Here is a 9,644-nt window from a genome sequence, read left to right on the forward strand (position 1 = left end):
GGGCAGGCTCCTAGGAATCGATGGGGCTGACCTTAGCTGAGACTCACAGCAGTGGAGATAAGGAACCCAAAGAGGTCACTTCCTGTAGCCAGGCAGGAACTCCAGTGGAGCAATAGGCACACCAACCCACCAACCAAATGTTCAAACCAAAATTTACCCTGACTACAAGAAATTCAGGGAAAGGGATGAAGCAGAGACTGGGGAATGGCTAACCACTAACCAGCCCTCCTTGAGACCCATCCCATGGGCAAGCACCAATCCTTGACACTATTAATGATACTCTGTAATGCTTACAGACAGGGACCTAGTGTAGTCTTTCCAAAAGAGGATGCATTTAGTATTATTTCATGTGTATGAGTGTTTTATTTTTCTTCTGCATGTGTGTTTGATACCTGTAGAGGCCACAAGAAGGCTATGGATGCCCTCAGACCAGAGTTAGATGATTGTAAACCCCACATAGGTGCTAGGTACCAATCCTAGGTTTTTGACTAAATACGTGCTCTCCAGCCCACTTCAGATGAAAGAAACTATTTGGATAAAAAAATAAAGCAAAAGGAAAATTCTTGATTATCCTCAAGTACTGATAGAAACATTGATAATTCTGAGTGGAATTCTGTCTAGATGCTAAATACACAAGCAATCTTGAAATGATGTCACAGTTAAAATTAGTAGGGTGAGGTAAAGTAACAAGCATTTCTGATCTTTTAAGATAATATTTTAACGTTATTGCTTCTCATCCATTTTAGATTTAACAGTTTAAATGAGACGTTTTTTGATTTTTGAAAGTAAGGTCTTTTCTGCGATTCCAATTATTTGTTCAAGAAATAAAGTTTGAGAAGTGGGAGGGATTGCCTTTACCACTCAATTGCACAAATATCTCATTTCCTTAGGTTCCTGAGTATGAGTTTGCTGTTAAAGTATAAATAGTTTTGTTTCCAACTTCTATCTAAAGGCAATTTAAAAGCAATGAGTCTAAAAATTCTTTATTTTTAAAACTGCCATCTTCTCCTGAATTGACTTCTTGCCCAGTGTCTCTGAAATTTCTCTTCTCGGTGGGTCTCCCATATAAGAGAATTTCACATCCTCCAGCTCCTCCTCAGCATCAGCTGCTCCCTCACACCCTCCAGCTCCTCCTCAGCACCAGCTGCTTCCCCAACCTCCACCCCAGCCTTCAAAGGGCACCTGAACTAAACCTCATGAAACAGTAAACTGACAGGACCTCAGGCCTTCCCAGGTTTGCAGTGCTTAGAGGTTCCCCCTCTTCTGTGTAAATGGTCTCCAGATTTACTGGAATTAAATTTACAGAGTCGAGATCTCTCTCTCTCTCTCTCTCTCTCTCTCTCTCTCTCTCTCACACACACACACACACATACACACACAAACACACACACATACAAACACACACATATGCACAGAGACACACAGAGATACATATACCCACAGAGAGACACAGAGATACACACACACACACACACACACACACACACACTTCTGTAGTTGGACATGTTTTGTCCCCCAATGACTCCTCAAGAGTTTGTCTGTAGGACAATGGTAATAAGGAAATCAGCTTTTAAGACAATTTAGTGAAAGATCACAGGATTCCCCTCCATACCTGTTCTTTCTCTCTAGCCCTCTCCTTCTCTTTCTTTCTCTGTTTTTTGTCTCTTGTGATGTGGTCTGTGTACCACCTGGGTTCCATAGTGCCACTTACCATGCAATATTCACAAGAGCCTGTGGTATGAGATTCATAAACATTTCTCTCTCTTTAAAAACTATTCATTTATTTTTAGTTTATGTGTGAGAGTGGTTTGCTCAGATGTATGTACATGTAGCACATTCATCTGCAGTGGCTATGGTGGTCAGAAGAGCATATTGGATCCCCTAGAACTGGAGGTCCTGGTGGTGTTAGACTTCCATATGAGTTCTGGGTACTGAACCTAGATTCTCTGCAATATCAGTAAGTGCCCTTACCTGCTAAGCAATCATTCCATCCCCAAATCTCCATATCTCAGGTATTTCATTATAGTAACAGAAAACACCACACACACACACACACACACACACACACACACTCACACACACACACACACACACAATGCACACACACTCACACACACACTCACACACACTTTTAAAGTGTTACATAGTTACAATTCCTATACTATACACTAAGGAAGACCTTTTACATGTCTGGGAGTTTGCCTGCATGTGTATCTGAGAAATCCATGTGTGTATGTCTGGTGCTGGCAGAGGCAAGAAGAATGTGTCAGTTCCCCTGGAACTAGAGTTACAGATGGTTGTGAGCTGTCATGTGAATCTTCTTGGAAGAAAGGCCTGTGCTCTAAACCTCTGAGCCGTATTCCAACCCTCACCATTGTGGGTGAGTGCACAGCTCCTTTACATGCTAGTTGGATCTTTTTCCTACTCTCTACCCCAGAATACCTGTTCATCCCTGCCGTGCCATGAAGATATGTCTGCCTCATTTTTCTGAGTTCTGGGAGCTACTTAAAGGTTAAAAAAATGTTCTATGTATCTTGGTGCTTTCCCGTCTTTTCTTTGTGCTAACCAACTCTTCTCTGTATGTCCCTGGATTTCCACAGCGATCACTGCATAGAGAGCACTGAGTGAGTGTTCCCGGGAGCACAGAAGAGAATGCTCCTGAGATAATGCTTTGGGAGTTAGTTAATTATTAAAGTAACCTTTGTACAGTCAGGAGAACCTATAGCACTTTGAACATGGGCAGATTGAAGTAGAAGATTGGCCCAAAAGCTAGTTAAGAAATGGATGTTTCTTAAGGAGCATTCGAATAAAACCAGAGTTTGGTTCCATGACCAAATAAAATCAAGTTAATGAATTTCCCAATTTTTTTTATATAATTTAAGTATATATCTACATACTGGAGAGGGAAAACAAAGGGACATGGGAGTTTTTATTTTTTATGTAAAATAATTATTTTTGAATTCAACTTCATGTTGAATACCACCACTATGTTTTTATTTAATAAGTAGAAAGGTAAAAATCCAACTAAATTGCTGGCTTTTGATAACATATTTACATCAATACAATAAATATTTTATTTGACCAGTTTCTCCCAAAGGACCAGAGGAAACCTTACAGATGAAGAATGATGGGTCTTCAGAGAGGACTTGGGGAGGGCCTGGAGAGGCTCCCTCCATCCACAGCACAACTGACATTATCTCCTCAAGGTGAAATAACCTTGAGGGCCTGACATTTGCACAATGGCTTTCTCTCTGATCTGTCTGTAGTTCCAACTAATGACTTGAAAATACCTTGGCTGTTTCTTGAATCCTTCTTTCTATGCTGTTTTATGACAGTCTAATAAAACCTCAGCCTTCTCCAATGACCATAGGTAAAATTAGATAAATTATAATATTCTAATCTTCAGTGCTTAATTGATGTTGAGTCAGGGCAGACTCTCAGGGTTATGTAAGATGAGAGTAAAGACTCAGACACTGGAAATTTCACCTTCATGCTGTCTTGCTAGAAGATTAGGGTTCCCTTGTGATACCAGAGAAGCAATTAGGAGAGGTGTAGCAGCAATACAGTTGTGAGAACAACAACTCAAAACTTCCTTCTTCAAATCAGCCTTGGGTACACATCTGAAATGTATTCACATGTTTTCCCAGGTTTCTGTAAGCCACATATACCATTCATGGTTTTTCTGGCTAGCTGTAACAGAAACTCAGTCAAAGAGCAAGAGGTAGGCCTGACAAGGGGCAGAATGTCCAGAGGTGAGCCACACGTGAATGTACAAGGATGCTCAAGGCTTGCCCTGTCCTGGTGCTCTCACAATTCCAGCAGTGTTCTAGTCTCTGTCAGATCATGGTTTTATCCCCTTGCTCAAAATGGGTTGTAGATGGTGTGTACACTTAACTTCCATGTGCACCCCAATCAAGAAGGAAGAAAGAAAGAAAGGAAGGAGGGAGAGAGAGGGAGAGGGGGAGGGGGAGGGAGGGGCAGAGTAAGGAGACAGGGAGAGAAGAGTTATAACACTCATGATAAACGTGCAGAATGTCTCCAATGGTTGCTGTGGATTTCTGTCTACTACAGGGGCATCAAACATCCACTTTAAGATGCAGCACAGTCCTATGGCATGAAGTTTTTTTCTTGGGAATGCTCCATGGGCTAAGTGGTAAGAATGACATATGAACAGGTATTGAATGAATGAAATGAAAAGGCCTGCTAGTCTGTTTATTAGCATTTATTTCTGTTATATTTTCCTCAGACACTCAATCTTATAAACGCAGAGTGATCTATTTGTTTGGTGTGGTGCCCATGTAGAGGTCAGAGGATAATTCCTTATCAGTCGGTTCTCTCTGTCCACCTTGTTTGAGGCATGGTTTCTACGTTATTTCCTTGCTGTGTATTCTAAGCTTCTGGCTGATTCTCCTGTCTCCTTCCATATCACCACAGGAGTGCTGGGATTACAGAAGCCACCATCACATCCTTTCCTATGGGTTCTAAATTCAAGTTGTCCAGCTTGAGTGGCAAATGTTTTTAGTTGTTGAGTCATTTCCACAACCCTTCTCAGAGTTTAGGATACAGAGCATTTGACCCATCTCTCTTTTCCCTGGTATATTCAGGCAATTATTATGTACCCCTACACATATTATAGAGATGGAGTCTCATGTAACCCAGGCTGCCTTTTATTTTTATGTAGCTAATGATGCACTAGACCTTCCAATCCATGTGCCTTTACTTCCTGAGAGTTGATATCACAAGCAGGAACCACCACCATGCCCGGTGCTCTGTAATTCTAGGGCTTGCATGCTAGGGCTTGCTTCCTGTTTTTGTATTCTTCAACATCTGCTGTGCTGACAGGGTGCTTACATCTTTCATTGGTTTTTATGGAGAACCCTTGAGAAGACCACAAACACCCCATAGTCTACCATGCACATTTCAGTTGGAGCAAATTTTCCTGAAATTGGAATTGGACATTTGGTATGCTGTATTAAAGTTTTGTTCTATGTGTGTTCAAGGTCATGTGTGTGTGTGTGTGTGTGTAGAAAAATACCTACAGAGGCCATCTATATGTGTGGGATCCTTTGAAGCTGGAGTTACATGCAGTTGTGAGCACCCAAATTTGGGTCTTAGGAACTGAACTTGGGTCTTCTGTAAGCACAAGCAGAGTTCTTAGCAGTGGACTCACTGTTTCAGTACCAATTACAAAACCTTCTATAGCTTCCTATCCAGAAGGTTAATAAACCATTATGATTTGACGTTAGTACAAGGAGGTAAGAATGGATCAATTCACATTCTTTTACATGACAACCTCCAGTTGTGCCAGCACCATTTGTTGAAAATGCTGTCTTTTTCCCACTGGATGGTTTAAGCTCCCTTGTCAAAGATCAAGTGATCATAGGTGTGTAGGTTCATTTCTGGGTCTTCAATTCTATTCCATTGGTCTACCCGACTGTCGCTATACCAGTACCATGCAGTTTTTGTCACAATTGCTCTGTAGTACAGCTTTAGGTCAGGAATCGTGATTCCAGCAGAGGTTCTTTTATCCTTGAGAAGAGTTTTTGCTATCCTAGGTTTTTTGTTATTCCAGATGAATTTGCAAATTGCCCTTTCTAATTCGTTGAAGAATTGAGTTGGAATTTTGATGGGGATTGCATTGAATCTGTAGATTGCTTTTGGCAAGATAGCCATTTTTACTATATTGATCCTGCCAATCCATGAGCATGGGAGATCTTTCCATCTTCTGAGATCTTCTTTGATTTCTTCCTTCAGTGACTTGAAGTTCTTATCATACAGATCTTTTACTTCCTTAGAGTCACACCAAGGTATTTATATTATTTGTGACTATTGTGATGTGGGTAGTTAAAGGGGAAGCCAGTCCATTATGGCTCACATTTAAAGGGGAAGCCAGTCTATTATGGCTCACAGTTAAAGGGGAAGCCAGTCCACCATGTCAGGGAAGGAATGGTGGTGTCCACTGTCAGGTGGGAGAGAGTGGTCAGTCTTTCTGTTCAGTTCTCTTTCTCGTTTTTACATAGTCTGGAATCCCAGCACACAGATCGGTGAGGTCCACATTAGGCAGGTCTTCCATTCTCAGCTTGTCTCCTAGGTGATTAAGGTTCTGTTGAGTGGACAATCAACCTTAATTATCACAATACAGAACTAGCACTTAGATGGCTGATTATATGGACCTGGTCATTACTTTATTCCTTTTGCTAAATACTAGAAACAGAAATTGCACTGATAAAAATCCTAGGCTCGAGTATGAGAACCCAAAAGCAACAAAATAAAAACAAAATCACCCCACATGTTTGAGACCTGAAGAAGCCAAGAGAGAAAGAGCGGGGGGGGGGGGGAGAGGGGCAGAAGGGAGAGGGGAGAGGGGAGAGAAAGGGGGAGAGAGAGAAATTCTTACATCTCAGATCTAAGACTGTTTTCAGAGTCTCCAAACTTAATTTCCATTCTGGAATTTAGTATTTCTCATAGAAGGAATTCTCTAACCTTCTGCCTATGTGGTCTTATGCATTGTTATTTCTAACTCACTTTTGTCTTGTGGAATACAAGCAGATAGCACTTAAGAAGCTCAGAGAGGGATGGGTAGTAACCCTGTAAATGCTGGTACCAGGCATTGCAGTGACTGCATCCTGGGGACCCAGGCATTCAAGCATCAATGAAGCATTGTGTCTCAGACACTGCTAACTTCATTCTATAGAGGACAAATTTACCATGGAAATTATTATTATTATTATTCACATTTTGTGTGCAGGACTCTCATGTGTCTGCTGTTTAAGCTGAGGTTTTGATTAAAAAAAAAGATGCTGATTTGTTTGTTCTTAAAAGTGGACTCGGGGGCATTAAAATGTAAGTTCTCATTGGAATGAATAAAACTGTATTTTGAGGCTATCAAGAATGCTCAGTCAGTAAAGTTGCTTGTGGCCAAACATGAGTGATGACCTTAGTTTGATCCCTGGAACCCAGTTTGAAAGAAAAGAGGAGAGTTGCCCACATGTTGTCTTTAACATAATTAAAAAAATTAACCTCTACACGTACTCTGTGGCATATAAGTAAATACACTCATACACACACACACACACACACACACACACACCACAATGTAATTCTAAAATTTAAATGTATTTTGAGTTAAGCAGTAATCAATTTTACCTAAAAATGATGGAGGTTCTCATAAACTGGTAAAAGCATAGCACTTGTGTGAACTTGTCAAACACCCTTGAGAGAGAATGAAAATCCTCATGTGGAGAGTAGGTCTCCTTTTCCATTCTTGATTTCTTCTTTTTTTTTCTATGATAATCTTCTCAGTATCCAGCTAACACTGTTCAACACCAGTGCAGCCCCAGTACAAGTGGTTTCTGCTCTTGCTATTTTATACCCTGTGAGTTTGTCTTCTGAAACTTTCAGATCCATCTCCCTTTGCTCTAAGTGCTCACCCTTTCTGCCCTGCACCCCTCTACTCTGTGCCCCTTTCAAAGGCATCTTGTGTCTTTGGTTCCCTGGTTTTCTGAAGGCATTGTATTTTAAAACAAACCTCTTGACTGAGATCTAAATAAGAATCCTGTGTGGAACCCCACCACCATCACCAGCACAGAAATACTTGGAGATAATTGTTACTGAATGTACTTACATGTATCTACGTCTTTGAAATTGTAGAAACTGTGTTTGTAAAACAATGAATATAAAAGTTGTTATATGAAATGGGATATGAGTCCTGTTTCTTCTACTGAGTGAAAATTTTCTACACAGTAAAAAAATATTACATTTTGTCTCCTTTTTAAAAAAAGTGTATGTGTTTTCTTTTTCTTCCATTCCTTTTTTTTTGGGGGGGGGGTTGGTTTTGGTTTTTTAACACTGTCTCTTGAGTACTGTGTTAAAAGGTAAGTGGCACAGTTCCTAGCCCTTGTCTCCATTTTTAAATAGAAAAGATTGCATGTAGAGAATTGTTACCTCATAGGGTACTAAGAACATGCCTGGTAATGCATGGCAATCAATCCAACGGTCCAATAATTTGTGGGAGAAGAGGGATTCACAAAAATGTCCTAATAGGAAATTTGACTGCATAGTTTCTAGTCTTTATTTCTTAGGGGATAAGAATCTCTAAATGGTCTCATACCTTCTAATGAGATACTAAAATGGCATCATAAGACTCCAACAATGTGAACACGCATATCAATTTGGGAGGAAGAGGCAATGGGTCACAGGAAATTATAACCCATGGAAAAGATTTGAACTTTAAAATATTCTAGAGAGTATAACAGGGAAAATTTAGCCACTGTATTGTTTTTCAGTTTAATGTTTGAGCTTGAATCATATAGGGCACAACATTTCTGGTGACTCAGATGGCATCTGTGCAGTCAACACAGGTCCTACAGAGATGTCTCCTTGAAACTGAACTCTAACACTTTGGAAGTCTACCTGTTAATGAAGCCTCTGCAAGATCAGAAGGAAAGTGTGGAGATGTTCATCTAAATAGTTGATGTTTGCAATGGCTTTAAATGCAGAGACACATTTCTTAACTCATGATGAAAACTTTTGTCTGATTTTAGTTCACAGAAGTCTTGAAATGTTTAGAGGAATTGGACTAAGATTCTGACCAAGGTATACATGGCCAAGGCTGACTTATTACATTTACAGGGTTTGTTTTGTTAGCTGCAAAAGTGGCCTACAAAAGTGTTGAAAAGCTGTATTTCATAAAATTCTATTTTTAATAAATTGAGAATAAAAAATAGTACCAAGCATATAAGCATATTCCCAAATGCTCTCAAACAGAATATACATACATACATATATATATATATATATATATATGTATATATATGTGTGTGTGTGTGTATATATAAAATACTTGGCGTAGAACTAATCATGGCAGTGCCCCTTTGTGTGCATTTGTGTGTGTGTGTGTGTATGAATACATGTATGTGTGTAAATATGTGCATGTGTGTATGAGTGTGTTATATTTAGGTGAGTGTGTGTGTGTTTTCATAAAGTTATCTAGCTCTTTGCAAATGAACTCTTCATTTTGCACACATATTTTCTCGCCAACAGTCACTAGCTGCCTCACATCTAATTCTATGGCTTCTGGTGTCTGCTTCTCTCCACACTAAACTGCAGGTCCCTTAAAAAGTGCACAGGAATTGTCTCTCTCTCTTTTTTTTTGTTTTTGAAACTTAACATTTTCTTTTTTATATATGTTTTAAACCACCTTGAGCCTTAATAAAATGTTTCCTGTATGATTATTTGAACACAGTTTAAAGGAATGTCCTTTAACTTTTTTTTTAATTTCCTTTTTTAAATTAGGTATTTTCTTCATTTACATTTCAAATGCTATCCCAAATGTCCCCCAGACCCTCCCCCACACATTCCCCTACCCACCCGTTCCCACTTCTTGGCCCTGACGTTCCCCCATACTGAGGTATATAACGTTTGCAAGACCAAGGGGCCTCTCTTCCCAGTGATGGCCAACAAGGCCATCTTCTGATACATATGCAGCTAGAGACACAAGCTCCGGGGGTACTTCTTAGTTCATATTGTTGTTCCACCTATAGGGTTGTCGACCTCTTTAGCTCCTTGGGTACTTTCTCTAGCTCCTCCATTGGGGGCCCTGTGTTCCATCCAATAGCTGACTGTGAGCATCCACTTCTGTGTTT

The sequence above is a fragment of the Mus caroli genome, chromosome 6 (assembly GCF_900094665.2).
Source record: "Mus caroli chromosome 6, CAROLI_EIJ_v1.1, whole genome shotgun sequence".
Classification (NCBI taxonomy): Eukaryota; Metazoa; Chordata; class Mammalia; order Rodentia; family Muridae; genus Mus; species Mus caroli.